This window comes from Rhinolophus hipposideros (genome assembly GCF_964194185.1).
Source record: "Rhinolophus hipposideros genome assembly, chromosome: 14".
NCBI lineage: Eukaryota > Metazoa > Chordata > Mammalia > Chiroptera > Rhinolophidae > Rhinolophus > Rhinolophus hipposideros.
This window is the reverse complement of record NC_138060.1, coordinates 66,898,391-66,913,408: the sequence shown is the minus strand read 5'-3', so window position 1 is coordinate 66,913,408 and position 15,018 is coordinate 66,898,391. Positions and strand designations below refer to the sequence as shown.

The following is a 15,018-nucleotide window of genomic DNA, read 5'->3' as shown; positions in this document are numbered from 1 at the left end:
TTTCTTCAGATAAATACCCAGAAATGGGATCACTGGGTCCTTCTTTGTCTCTTCTTATAGCCTTTGTTTTAAAGACTATTTTCTCTGGTATAAGTATTGCTACTCCAGCTTCTCCCCTCACCCCCCCCACCCCATTTTCATGAAACAACTTGTTCCATCTCTTTACTTTCAGTCTGTGTGTGTCTTTCCATCTGAAATGAATCACTTTTAGGCAGCATATGTAAGAGGCTTGTTTTCTTATCCATTCAGTCCCCCTATCTTTTGATTGGAGCATTTAATCCATTTACATTGAAAGTAATTGTTGATAGATATGTAGTTATTGCCATTTTTTCATATTTTTTTCTTCTTAAAGAAGTCCCTCTAAGATTTCTTGTAGTACTGGTTTGGTGGTGATGAACTCCTTTCACCTTTCCTTGTCTGGGAAGCTCTTTGTCTGTTCTTCAATTCTAAGTGATAGCTCTGCTGGGTAGAGTAATCTTGGTTGTAGATCCCTTCTTTTCTTTACTTCTAATATTTTATGCTAATCTCTTCTGTCCTGCAAACTTTCTGTTGAGAAATCGGGTGACAGTCTTATGTGAGCTCCCTTATAATTTAGTAATTGCCTTTCTCTTGCTGCTTTTAAGATTCTTTGTCTTTATCCTTTGGCATTTTAATTATGATGTGTCTCGTATGGGCCTCATTAGGTTCATCTTGTTTGGGACTCTGTGCTTCCTGGGCTTGTATGTCCATTTCCTTCACCAGGTTAGGGCAGTTTTCAGTCATTATTTCTTCAAATAGGTTTTCAGTTCCTTGCTTTCTCTCTTCTGCTTCTCGTACTCCAATAATCTGAATGTTGCTGTGCTTCATGTTTTCCCAGAAGTCCCTAAATTCGCATTTTTGGGGATTCTTTTTGCTTTTTGCTGTTCTGGTTGAGTGTTTTCTGCTACCTTATCTTCTAAATTGCTGATTCAATCCTCTGCTTCATCTAATCTGCCGTTGATTGCCTATAATATATTCCTCATTTCTGACTGGTTCTGTTTTATGGTTTCTATCTCCATTTCTATGTCTTTGTTGAAGTTCTCCCTGAGATCATTGAGCACCCTTATAACCAGTGTTTGGGACTCTGCTTCCGGTAGATCACTTTTGTCTATTTTGTTTAGTTCTTTTTCTGGAGATTTTTCCTGTTCTTTCATTTGGGACACATTTCTTTGTCTCCCCATTTTGGCTGCCTCCCTGTGTTTGTTTCTATGTGTTAGGTAGGGCTGCTGTGTCTCCCAGTCTTGGTAAAGTGGCCTTATGTAGTAGGTGCACTGTGGGGCCCAGTGGCACGGTCTTCCTGGTCACCAGAGCTGAGTGCTCCAGGTGTGTCCCTGTGTGTGTCCTCCTGTTGAGTCTGAGACTTGGTTGCTGTTTGCACGTCAATGGGAGGGACTGACCCTCAGGCTCACTGGTTGTGAGGACTGGCTGTGACTACAGTGGAGGAGCTGCTGTGCCAGGGCAGAACGTGCAGAGCAGGTTTACTTTAGCAGAGCTCTGCCCAGTCTGCTCCTTGGGTGTGTTGTCCTTGGAGGCACCAGGGTGGTGCTGTGGCTTGATCTGAAGCTGACCGCTGGGTGGATTGGTTCTGGGGCCTCTTGGGAGGGGCCCCACCACAGGCCAAGTTCAGCTGCAGCCTGTGCCCTGCCCAGGGCCACCTGGCATGAGCCACAAAACAATCCACAGATGGCCACCACCTGTGCTGGGCTTGGAGGTGCCTCGAGAGGCCAAGCTGCTAGCTGAGGCCAGCTGATGCGAGTGCTGGGCTTGGGGCTGCTCAGCCAGAGGTATGGGGCACGGCCGGGCCTGATGCTGTTTGTGAACCTTTGAGAGATTTTAGGAAAGTTCAAAGCATGAGCTGAGACAGGTTGTTCGTAGGGAAAAGCCACTGGAAGCAGCTTGGGTGTGCCCGAAAGTTGGGTTGGGTGGGGCCTCAGGGAATCAGGGCCAATGAACACTGTCAGCCTGTTTGTTGGAGACTCAGATATAGCACCCACCTGTGTGTGCATGTAGGGACGGGGAGGGCTCAACAAAGAAACAATGGCCTCCGCCAGCTCCTCTCTCGGGAGAAAGCTGTGCCTCCAGCCCTTGCTCTGAGGCCAGACAACTCAGTTCCTCCCCACATGTCCCTGTCACCTTTTGAGCTGCTGCCCCAGCGCCTGAGCTCAGAGCCAGTGAGCCCATCAGCAGGTAAGTGTGTGCGTGGTCCCTTTAGGAGGCGCACCTGGGACTCCAGCTGCCCTCTATCTCACTCAGGCACAATCTGCCCTGGTTTCCACAACCGAGAGTTATGGGGACTTTTCTCTCCGATACTGGAACCCTGGGCTGGGGAGGGGCTGGGACCTCTCATTCCTCCATGAAGTACCTCTGTAGCCAACATATCCCTCCTGATTTTTAATGGTCACTCGTAGGTGTGGGACCAGCCCGTTTCATGTCTCTGCCCCTCCTACCAGTGTCAAGGTGGCTTCTCCGTATGTCCTTAATTGTCAGGTTTTGGTTCAGCTAGATTTCAGGCGATTCTCAGTGATGGTTCTAATTTGGTTGTAATTTTCATTTGGTCTTGGGAGGGCGTGAGCACAGCGTTTACCTAACCCACCATCTTGGCCGGAAATCTACCGTGTATTGTTTTATTACTATCTCTTAGGGAGACTGTGCTTTGTAAATACTCTCACCATTCCATTGGCTTCTGAAATTGAGCTCATGCTATTTTCATCATTTGTTTTGTTGAATTGTGTGTGGGGAATTCACCACACGTAACTGTTTGGGGCCTCAGTAGGTATGTTTTGCATATGAAATTCTTGGGGAAATGCACAATCTGATTATCGTTTGGAAGATAATTACCTGGAGGCTTATGTGTAGGTAAGAGGGGGAAACAGTGAAAAATGATTCTGCAACGTGACCAGGTAGCAATTTATATACATGTGAAAGGACACTGTTGTGGCGATCTCTTGTTACATGACAAACTAACCCATAACTTAAATAACAATCATTTTATGAAAGCTCATGATTTAGTCAGTCAGGAGTTTAGGCGGGGTGGGGTGATTTCTCTAGCCCCACCCAGTGACACGAGGGTCTCATGGCAGGGTGCAGAGGGCAGTTGGGCTGGCTGTGGCCCCAGGTGGCTTCACTCGCAGGTCTGGTGCTGTGGGAAGGAGGGCTGACCTCCACTGGGCCCTCCTCCCCCTTCCACGCTCCAGCTGTCTTCTCCAGGAGAGCACTTGGCTTTGGGAGGGGACGCGGCAGCACAGTGAGCGCTGGACAGCCCGAGGTGCCTGTGGTTCTGTCTGGAGAGAGACTGGGTAGGAGACGAGGGCAACACGCTGGCGGAAAGCATGGTGGCGGGGATCCATCAGCGGGCGGGCTTCTCTGATGCTTTGTGCCTCCAATGTGTTGACATGTATCCAAACGCTTCTCCATTTTGTTTGGGTGTGGCCTGGGCTTTGGAGAAGCAGGAGAAGCTCCGCAGACTCAGCAGGGCCCTGGGGAACCCAAAATGCCGGAGGCTGCTCAGGACACCAGGCCCGGGGGCAGGGGAGGGCTTCCGCACTCCGTGGGTCTGTCTGTTATAGCCACAGACCGAAAAGGAAATGATGATACAGCCCTTGTTTCCCTGGAACTTTCGGAAGCATGCCTGTAATGGAAAGGGGGCTAATACCCCCAGAATTCTTGTATCTTCCTGCACAGAACAGGAAGCAGGTCAGGAACCCAAAGCACAGGCGCCTTCGTTCTCTCCCCCTTCCCTCCCTCCCTCTCTCCCCCCCTCGAATGATTGCTGATAATGGGTGCACAGCAGTGTCCAGCCTGGTAATGGGTTGTTGTGTTCTGATGGCTCTGCTTTCTCAGGCCCTTCCATCCTGTCCTCCCCTCTGCGGCACGTCCGTCACCTTTCTCTCAGTGCCGGGGACGGGGGTGGGGGGGCATGCATACTGTCATCCCTCCATCTCTGAAGCATTATCCCACCCTTTGATAAACACGAGTACTTGCTTTTCTCTTGCAGTCTTGCCATATTTTTCGTTTTTCTACAGCTCTTGGCAGGAAGCAAAATGTGTATAATGCTAAGGAGCTACACTATGGCGAACTTAATTCTGTAGTGGCAGTGCTGTAAAGGGCCTTGAATGGAGGACGGGTGTGTATGTATCATTAATGTGATACTTGTAACCACTGGCTGTTTTAGCAAGGTAGCAACATTAATCCTGTTCAGAGACTTACAGGAACTCCTGGAACCACATGGCAGAGAGTGGAACTGGAACTCAGGTTGTCTGATTTTGTCTGAAGTTATTTAAATGACAGATCATCAAGCCACAAATGAAAGGCTTCCTTATTTAGAAAATGTGTGTTTTCTGGACAAGTTTTATTTTCAGAGGATATGACCTAAAGCTTCATAAATTTCAAATTCTGCTTTCTTAAATTTTAGGGGATAAATGTAAGAAATGATGGTGGTAGTAAACTGAGATTTCTATCATGAATTTGCATTAAATAAAAAAAAACTACTGGGTCTATTGAAACACAAGCAATCCTAGATTTTTCCATAGTTTCTGTTGCTTTAGCAAAACACATGTTTACTGTAGCACACCACCTTTTTGCCAGTCTTCTCTAGAAAATGGCCATTTTTTTGTACCCTTTCTCTATTTATAAATGACCAGAAAGCCTGCCCCAACTTTTTCCTTGCCACACTGAGATTTGTTTCTCACAAGCCATTCTGGAAAATTTCTCATTCAGTCTTGTAATCATTAGACCACTGAAACCTTTCTCTCACTGAATTTCTGCATTTTATAGTCGCTCTTCTCCTCTAAGGCCTAAATATCACTGTTAAAATCCCCTTTCTCGCTTGTCACTTTGACCAGGATGTCGATCACTTCCTGAGAATTTCCCTGGCTCCCCACTGCTCTGCTGGCCAAGTAGCTGTCACACAAGTTCCACATTCAGGGGACCTGGCCTCATTACTCCCCTTTCCTTGCCTGTTTCCTTAGAGACACTCTTCTTCTGCCCAGCAGCTCCCTGCCTCCGTCTTCTCAGATTTCTTGCTGTCCTTTCAGCTTCTAGTCGCCCGGCCACTTGCTAGTCTCCGATTCTCTTGAGATTGTACTCTCCCGAAAGCTATGAATTTGCTGTAGTTTTGTGCCATCTACCATAATTCACTTACATTATTTTATTGGCTCATTAAAAAAAATGAATTACAATGAAGGTTTTATTCCACTGTTATGCATGCAACCACAGTGTTGGTGGGAAACAACGAAAGGTACGTACAAACATTAGTGCAATGATGACAACCCAAGATGATTAAGTTCCAGCCAGTTCTGTTGTCTTGCTGTCTCCTTATGTCCACAACTGTGAGATTCGTAAAGCAAACGTGTCCTAATGGGTGACCTATTAGGACAGACCTGGGATGTTCAGCCTTTTGTGTCCAGAAGGATTAAAAGAGAATTCAAGAGGGGTGGGGGTGTATGTGCACTTCCTTCATGCCCAAAGCACTTCCAAAGTCATCTCAGCACTGAGAACACTGTGCTGGGACCTGCAGCCCAAATGTGGAGGGTGGAGACACCCCCAAGAAAAACTCGTCCCGCTCTTCGTCCCTCTTTGTCCTGCTACGTTACTGCATTTCTTCATCCCGTGGGGATGCAGGAAGGTCGAGCTGGGTGAAGATGGTTGCTCTGCTGGCAGGTGAACTTGGTCTGAGACATTTGTGGTCAGCACCACACACAGGCCCACAGGATGTTATAATGTGAGCACAGACGCCTTGCCTGGGGGCTGGCACTCCTGACATGTTCCCAACCCCCAGTCCAGTTAGAGAGCTGGGGCGCACCCCCAGATTTGCATCATGTGAGTGGGAGGCTCTGAGATGCCCTCGTGCTGTGAGGGAGTGTGATGAGAAGAGGGGCGACACTCCTAGCCTGCGCACTGGTGGGAGCTGTCAGGGAAGAGGCTGGGTTTGAGAGCAGAGAAGACGTCTCACTGTGGTTTTCGCTTCTCTGAAGATACACAGACACTGCAGCTGTATTTAAGGAGCACTGCCTTTTTAACAAGTATTCATCACAGTGTGATCTTGTGCGTTGAGAAAACCTGCGGATGTGAAGCCTTCTGGGTTCCGAAAGGCCTGCTCCCGGGAACCACAGCCCCCATGTGGAGGGGCCTGGTGAAGCACCGAGGTGCGGCGTGGGCCCCTTCTCCTTGCCCCTGCAGGAGCCGGCCGGATGCCTGCCTGACGGCCCGGAGGTCGGGCTGTGGGCTCCCAGCACCATCAGCCATGTTTGGCACCGTGACCTTGTGAAGTGTTTTTCAATTCTGAGATAACCAGGAAACCTGCTGCTCCCCACAGAAAAAGACAGCACGTTCCTTACGTTTCAGTTGGGTTAATTTATCCTTTGTATCAGAGAACTGCCAACTCTGTTCTGTGGTCCCTTCCAGGACCCGCGGTGTGCCCTGGGAGCTCAGATGCTGTGGATAAATTGATTCTGTGGTCAGTTCTCTAGACATAATGTGCATGTAAAACGGAAGGAGGAAACTGAGGATAAGGATTTCAAATATATTTGTGTAAACTTTTTACATTTTTCAAGTGAAAACATGCATTTTCTCAGCGACAGTGAGGCCATCTGCTGCATATGAGTATCACCTGCTCATGGGCCATAGTGATGCTTAAGGAATTGTGAATCTTTTATACCAGGGGGGTCCACACTGCGGTCCGCAATCCATTGTTGATTGGCCTGCAGCAAATTCCAAAAATATATTTAGTTTACTTAAAGAAACCAGGTGAGGCAATAGGTACTTCACCTCGAGTCAGTGGCCTGGCTGTTTGTGTATTATACCGCATATGGCCCTTGGTGAAAAACGTTGAAAAAAGTTTGGACACCCCTGTTTTTTATACATAGCATTTTAATTATATTTATAATCTAAGTAATTTCACTTTTTAAAAATGGTGGAAATGAATAGCCACAGTATTGATCAGTAATCAGTAGCCCCCTCACCAACTCCTCCCACTCTATGATGCCGTGCAGTGTTCCGTTTATACCTAGAAATACAGGAAATGTAATTTATTCTGAGTTCCATAGGACGAAGTGCTTGTGTCAGTAGAGATTGCACAGCAGTGGGGACAGGGGTGTGAAATGCCCTGACTGTCTTCTCAGGTTACTTCTTGCAAAGATTCGCTGTGTTCATGGAACAAGTGCAGTGACGAGGCGTAACCTAGAGACCATGAACTTGGGGATATTAACACAGCCTCCACATGCACGTCCACACACATGACCATTTTTTCGCAAGTTTACATAACCTCTCCTATGTTGAATTCATTTCCTTCTCATAAAGCATTCATCAGCAAAGAGGGAACCTCCTAAAATTGTCATGGATCTGCTTACCCCTCGATGTTTATAAAGGGCAAAGAGTGGCATCGGTATCTGGGCCACATAGTGGGTGGCTAATTAGACAACGGTTCTGTGCCTGGAAGGGCCCGTCTCAAAAGTCACTACGTGGGACGAAGCTGCCACTGCAGTGTACGGAATGATCCAACAGGGGACTTACTTCCGAATTCGCCATTTTTATGACTCTGGGTTTTTTGACTTTGAACATTTCCACTCATTTTTTATTTACTGGCTTCGTCAATCATTTTCATGAAATCTGTCAACTGCCAGCCTGAATCTTTGGAAATTGGTATAAAGAATATTCTGAATGGCAACATGTGCCCTTAGAGATATTTTAAACTTGAGAATATGGGGTCGGATGCCTGGCTGCCACAATATGGAAGAAAACATAAACAAAATTATGTTTCAAAAATGCCACTGGTTTTAGAGGGACAACACTAATCAGATGATATTTTCAAATGGATGTGTAATGGTACAGTTTTAATTGAAGTCTCGTGGGGGAAATAGGATGGCTGCTCTTTGAGGTTGTGGGTGAGTGAGGGTGAGTTGTGTCTTCGCAGGAGTATGGCACACGAATTCTAAGCACTACAGGTTGTTTGGTTTTTGTTTTCTTTTTGTTTTTGATATCCTGTGATTTCAAGCATGACTTTGCTATATGCCGTTTGAAAAAGTTTCCTGTGCTGTCTGTGTTTCTTTTAATGTGGTCAGAAGAGTTACAGTGAACACTCGTTCATAACGCCCCTGAGAGTTAACTTTGGAATAATGTACTGAGGATGGTTTTGTGCAGGTTTTGTCCTCTGGGCCCTGGGGTAGTCAGCATAGACCAGGCAAGTGTGCAGGGCACACAGGGGACTTGTGCTTTACCAGAAGCTTCTGAAGTTCCTGGGGCTCCTGGCAGCGCTCGCCGGCCATGGCTGTTGGCCACATACGTGGAGCTGCGCTGCCTCCACGGACACGAGATGCCATCAGCCACCGAGGAACGCTGCTGGAGGCTCCCTTCACACGGTCAGAGTGCACCATACATTTGGGAAAGGGTGCTAAAGGTGGCCACTCAGACGCAGAAAACGAGCACGTTCCCGTTTTCTTGTCCCTATTGGGCAGTGATTTCTGGGAGCCACACCCAAACTTATCTTTGTTGGCCGTGTGGATTTATGGAACACGGACGTCAGCGGTGCAGAAAGAGCCCAAATCAGGCGCTCCTTCTTTGTCACTGTTTTCACGAGGGCCATGGAAGCGCCGCGTCCAGTGGGGTCAGCCGTGTGCTGTGTCAGCAGCCTTTGTGCTCGGTCACTACAGGCCACTGTGTTGATTGGTAGTTTAAATGTCTGTAGACAAAGGGGTTTCAGTCTCTTGATTTTCACCCCTTCAGTCCTGTGTACATTGGAGAAGGAGTTACCTTCTTGAATAATTTGGGTTGACCAGAATCATGGCGGGGAAGAACAATATCAGAAAAAATGTACCCAGGTGGCTGTAGCTTTGCTCCAGGTACAGGACAGAAGAACCAGTGTCTCCAAGTAAACTGTATGCACGCATTTGCGTGTGTGTGTGCGTGCCCTTTTTTGCACATATGTGTATGCGTGCATGAGTATGTGTGTGTGCACATGTGTGTGCGCATGCATGTGTGTATAGCTCTGACTGCAAGGGGTCACCCATTCATGAAATATTTCCTTATTGAGCTGTTTATAAACCCCAGGTTTCATGTAAGCATTAGGATGAAGATAAATGCCCTGCCTTCCCAAAGTTTCCCCTTACTAAGAACATCGGCCAATAAAAAGGTAAATGAATAAAATCGTTCCAGGAAAGAAACCCAGGACTGTGACAGAAAAATGAGAGGAGGAAATGGCTTCAGGAAGGGATCTCTGAGAAGGTGACTTTCAGGCTGGGCCAGACGGGGAAGAAGACAGAAGGGAAAGGAGCCAGGAGAGCAGGCCCGGACAGGGGCTGAGCGGAAAGGCTGTGGGGGCGGGAGTCTGGCCAGCCCTGGGCGGGCAGCCCAGTGAGCCGGGCGAGGTGGCCCAGGCTCATGAGTGCAGATCCTGTAGGCTGTCCGGGTCGTGGCTGGGAACAGGGAGTTTAAGTGCAGTACAGGCGTTTCAAAGGAATCCAAGCCATTGAGAACCTCGATCGTGTTTATTAAAGTACTTCATTTGCTGCTGCATGAAGAGTGGATGGTGGTGGAGAGGGAGATCAGCTGGGATTCCACACGCGAGAGAACAATTTGGGCTTGAACCAGGCTGCCAGAAAGGGGATTTTCTAAGTGATGCTGTTTATTGTTCTTCTCAGGAGATGATAGAGGTGGCCCAGGGGTTGTAGTAAGGAGTTACACCAGGCCTGTGAGCAGGAAACCCATGTAGGAAACAACCAGAGAGTAAGAGATGACAAGAGGTGACAAGGTTTAGGATGCAGTTCCCGGCTGCTTGGTTACCGAGGGAGGAGGGTGGGCCTAGGAGGGCTCGGGCTGGGCGAGCGGCATTTGGTGAACGCTGTTCAGGGCCTGGGAGGCCCCGCAGAATGGACACTGCTTGTCAGGTCCTGCAGCCATTCTGTGTTGGCAAGAAGGAGAAAGACACGTTCCATTCAGTTATTGCAAATCAGTAGGATGTGTGTTGTCTGAAATGGCAGGATAATCGGATCAAAGAGAATTGGAAGGAGTGTGTCTTCTCTTGCTCCATTTTCATGTATTTAAGTTTACAAAGTCAGTAGGGAAGCCATTACCCCCTCCCCCTTTCCAAGGAAACCTCCCCCTTTCCAAGAAAAGGACCGTTCTGTCCTTTTAAGGTTCACTGAATGGAAAATCAAGTACGTTGACTTGACCAAAATGCCCGCCTCGGGTTTTGGCATGTGTGTCATTGGCATCAAATGCTGCTAAAAGTGTTCTTCTAGGAAGATTCAGGTTTAGACTTTGAATGTTTATTTTCAAATTTATGTGAAAATATAAAATCTGTTAGTTATGCATAGAATGACAAAGCACACACAGAGAATAATTTTCTAAATTGATAAGAAAAGGACCACATGATGGAAAAGTGGACAAAGGGAGAGAATACATTTCAGAGAACAGAAATCCAAACGGCCAAACCAGAAGCAAAGTACTCAGCCTCGGGAGAATCAGGGCACGGTGACACAGACTGTGGTCACCCCCGAGGGGCGCTCAGCAGTCACCCAGAGCGGGGGGCGTCTGTGCAGTAGCAGTTGATGTTCAGTGAAAGAAACAACACAGATGGTTAGAACCCTATGACTTCATGTCTGGGATATTCTGGAACAGGCAAACCTGGAGGGATGGGGACACATCCAAGCTTTCAGGGACTGGGGAGTGGGGCGGGGTTGGAGTGTAGGAAGATTTTATATCTTGAGAGTAGTGATGTTTAAAATATACAAGTATGTTCCAACGGCCATCTGTAAGTGCCAGAAATGGGAACAGAAACTGGGAACAGCCTTTATGTCTTTCAAAAGGGAGTGAGTACTGTGAAATACGTAAAATGTTTGAGATAGGCATGTTGACTTCTATTGAACAGTTCAAGTGAATGAACTAAATTAAAGTAGATTTTGGAAACAACAGTTCATGTGAAACACGCAGATCTCAGAATGAGGCCTCACGTGTGACACCCGTTGTGGGCACAGCGGCACCCATTCACCTTCGTCTTACCTTTGTAGAAAAACGTGGAGATACGTTGCTGACACTACATTATGTCGGTCTTTCTGGGAGTAACGGGAATATGGGATTTAGAAGGGAACTATAAGGGGCTTCAATTTACTTTCTTGTTTTATTTGTTTTAAAAGTGGGTTCTGAGGCAAATATGAAATGTTAATGTGTGTTAATTCTAGATGGCAATTATATAGATATTTTTATATTATCTTTCCTGTCTTCAATGTCTTATAAAATAAAAACAAAATTGCAAACATAGAAGTAATATTTCTGAGTCCCCAGTTGTGGTGACGTTGAGAACTGATACATCACTTTTATTTCAGTTCCTGATGACGACACAGGTCCCTCCGAGTGTTTACGTCTAAGAGGCTCTGCGTTTACTTATTAGAGATTCACTTGCTTAGGTCTCAGAGAAAACTCACGCCTTTCCATTTCTAATGTCGTGCTAGTTGTGAAAGATTGACAAAAAGTCCCTCCGTCTCCTCCTCACAACGGCAGAGGGGACCCACGAGGTGACACGCCTGTGGGTGGCACCCGTGCCAAGACGTACGCGTCAGTCGTTTTTCGTATGTGAGGTCACCTTCCTGTGATCATCTCAGGTCTCTAAGTGCTCTATTTTGGCACATGGACGAGCACGCCATTGAAGAAAGGGTTGAAATTATTTGTTTAATACAGAGTTAATGAGCCTGTAGATGCTAAACTTATACAGGGTGTCCATCCATTGACCTTAATACTTAACAGTGACTTAATTTATGAAAATATTTTATGTGCTCAGTAATAACGTGATTACACATGCAACGTGAATCTTATTTAAAGACTTAAGTTTCTATAAGAGCGGCGTCATTTTAATTTGGTCTTATAAACGTCATATTACTTTATCCCCTGGCACAATAATTAGAATGAAGGCAACGTATATTCTGTATGAACTCGAGAGAAGTACCGAACCTTGGCTCCAAAATTTAAAGTGTAAGTTCTTATTTGCACACGTTTATGTTGTGCGCCCTGGACTCGTTTCCTGCGGTTGCTGTAAATAATTCCCACAGACTCAGGGGCTTGACAGGACACAGGTGTGTCCTCCGGGCCTCCCGGAGGTGAGGTCCTCAAGGAGAGGCGAGCAGGCTGAGGCCTGCAGGGCGTCTGGGGGAGACTGCCCCCTTCCTGTTCCAGCTTCTAGAATCCACCTCGGTTCCTTGTCCTGTCCCGTCCTTCATATTCAGAGCCAGCAGTCTAGCATCATCCCGGGTCTTCCTCTGCGCTCTCTCCTCGTGTCCCCTTCTCTGTAAGGAGCCGGTGATGGCATTGGACCCATTCCCATAATCCAGGACAGGCTCCTGCCCTCAGGCTCCTGAGTCACAGCTGCGCCTTCCCCTGACCACGTGGCAGCGCCCTGACGGGCCATCCGCGAGGGTGCGGACATCTCTGGAGGCGTCACTCCCCACCCACCCACCCTTCAAACTGGTTCCTGGGTGCAATGTCCGTAAAATGAGGTGACCTTTGGTGAACGCCTTACGGCCTTCACTGTGAGTGTTCAATATAAAACAGCGATACTTGAGCGGTGTTAGGAGAACGCAGATCTGTGTGATGAACTTAATGTTAGAGGGTAAATATCCTCTAAGTGCTGAGCAGTAGAATTGGAATAACTTTTGTGTGGACGCTATAATATCTCTTCTTAAAAAGCGTAATCTGCTATCCAGTATGCAGTCAGCTGTTGTTTTGGAACTGCTGCTATTTATCAGGACAAAGATGCGACGTCCCTGACGGGTGGCGGCAATGACGCAGCGGGGGGTCTTCGGTGGGACCTGGAACACTGACTGGTGCGCAGCGTGTGCTGAGTGAGCGTGAGGCGCCGTTGTCACCATCTTGTCCACTGAGTGCCAACAGTGTTAGTCATGTCAAACCGCGGGACTTAGTGGGAGACGAAAGTGCAGGACATTGATGAAAAGATTTTGTTTTCTTTCGCGCATGCACACACAGCGGTAGACAGACATACAGACATACAGACACACACACACACACACACACACACACACACACACACACACACAGCACCCCTGGTGTGGGAACTAAATCGGCTGCTCCTCCGTATCTAAAACCCAGAGCGGAAGTTAAGAATAGGTAATGAGGGAAGTGATTGCTGCTTGTCTGTCTTCTTTTAAAGTGCAAATATGTCTGTGAGTTCCCAGATAAAATGTTTACTCTGCTGCTTGCAATCTTTATCTCCCCTCATTTTCCAAAATGCTTCTTGCTCTCCGCAATCCCCAGCAGATGGTTCAGTAGAGACTTTCTGAGGACGCTTCATGTGGACGAGTTCTGAGAACCTAAGAGGAAGGGTGTCTCAGTCCTGTCAAAATATTTTCTCGTTGAAGACAGAGCATTTTTGCTGCAGGCTGAAATGCACGTCAGGTTAATTCATGTTTCTTATTTCAGGTGAATACTTTCAGCAGGCGTCTGCAGAGGTAAATCAGTGTTTACGCCACATGAGAAAGTAGCAGGAGGTGCCAGCAGGCTAGGCAGGGAGTGGGGCGTCACCCCCACACCCATGTGCACCTCAGGCTTCCCGAAACCAGCAGCACCGACACCCGTCTGCCCACCAAGCAGGCAGCAGCCTGTGGGGCGTTTTCGTGTGTCTGCCCGGAGGTTTTCATTCAGAAGCTCTAGGACAAGAAGCATAGATGGACAGGAGGTGACATTACCCAGCAGGGGACCTGCCGTTGGCCCTGGAGTGGCACCGCATGTGTGCAGCTTGCCTGATATGGGGAGATGGCTCCGCTCAGCCTGGGCTGGGGCTGGGTGGGAGCGCATTGTGCTTCTGAACTAAAGGAGAAACGCATGCAAACCCGGCTTTTCTCTGCCATTTGAAGTTACCTTTATGTGGCAACCAGGGCTAAAAGGTACACATCGTTTGGCAAGATGGCAGGTGATGTGTGTGAGGAGGACACGAAAGGCACAGAGTGGAAACCACGTGTGGTCAGGAGACAGAGGCCTGCTGCCAGGGTCTGCATGGCCCCTGCTCCAGTGCTGACCGCGCAGCAGGCACGCCGGTCGGCTGCAGCCTTTCGAACAAACCGTGCTCTCCGTATGTGGGCGGCCTCTTTCCTGGATCTTCCTCTGGTCTCCCCACTCCCCACCTTTCTGCTCCTTGAGGGACCCGCTATCCTTGCTTTTGGCTTTGCATGGGTGACTTTGTGACAGTATTTGCACTCTGTTGTGTGCCCCCAGCCACAGAACCAGAGGGAAGGACAGAGCCAGTGCCTGTCAGGGGAGGTGGTGAGCGCAGGCTGGTCCTGGCGTCCACACCCGCCGTCCACACTGGCTCCAAGCAGGTGACTGACAGCCCTTCTCTTCCTGTGCTCATGCGGTCAGGCCCTGATGTGTGTCATTCACTCTGCGTATTGATGGACTGACTGCTAGGCCTTTCCGTACCTGCTTCCATTCATTCTGGGTACAGCTCTAGATAGATTGATTCGCTCTATAACAAGACTGCTCTGGGGATTAAGGAAGCAGGACTCACAAGGAGTTGAGACCAGATGTAATGGTGTTACTGGAATGTGTCGTTTGAACAATAAACGCTTTCTTCTTCAAGGGAATTTCAATTCACATAAGTTTGCGATGCGAGCCCAGGGTAGTGATAGATGAATCCTTCAGCCTCCTTCTGAGTGACAAGCTTTTGCATGGAGGTACATTCAATCTAAGAGTTGAAAAGTCCCTTAGAGACGTACCCAAATCACCATAAAAAATAGTTGAACAGTTTTTATTCTTAACCTGTGCGAAATTGCCTGTTCGGATGTTAAATGATCAGTGGGGATACCTACACTCGACGGTGGAGATGTTACAGAGAGTCAGTTGTATAAATATATGCACATTGTAATAGGCCATGCTTTGAAAAGGATTATACCTAAGTGGTTACTTTATTTCTATTTATAGAAATAAATAGAGTAAGCAGGTTACAATTTACATAAATTGCTAGCGCAGGAGACTACCTGCCTTCCCACAGCCTGAGTGTGGCGA

General features: G+C 47.7%; 1 protein-coding gene across 1 annotated transcript in view; it reads left to right on the top strand.

Annotated features, from left to right (window-relative positions):
- CHL1 (cell adhesion molecule L1 like) overlaps positions 1-15,018 on the top strand; it is a gene marked incomplete at its 5' end in the record, with an annotated part of 151,987 nt that overhangs the window by 12,240 nt on the left and 124,729 nt on the right.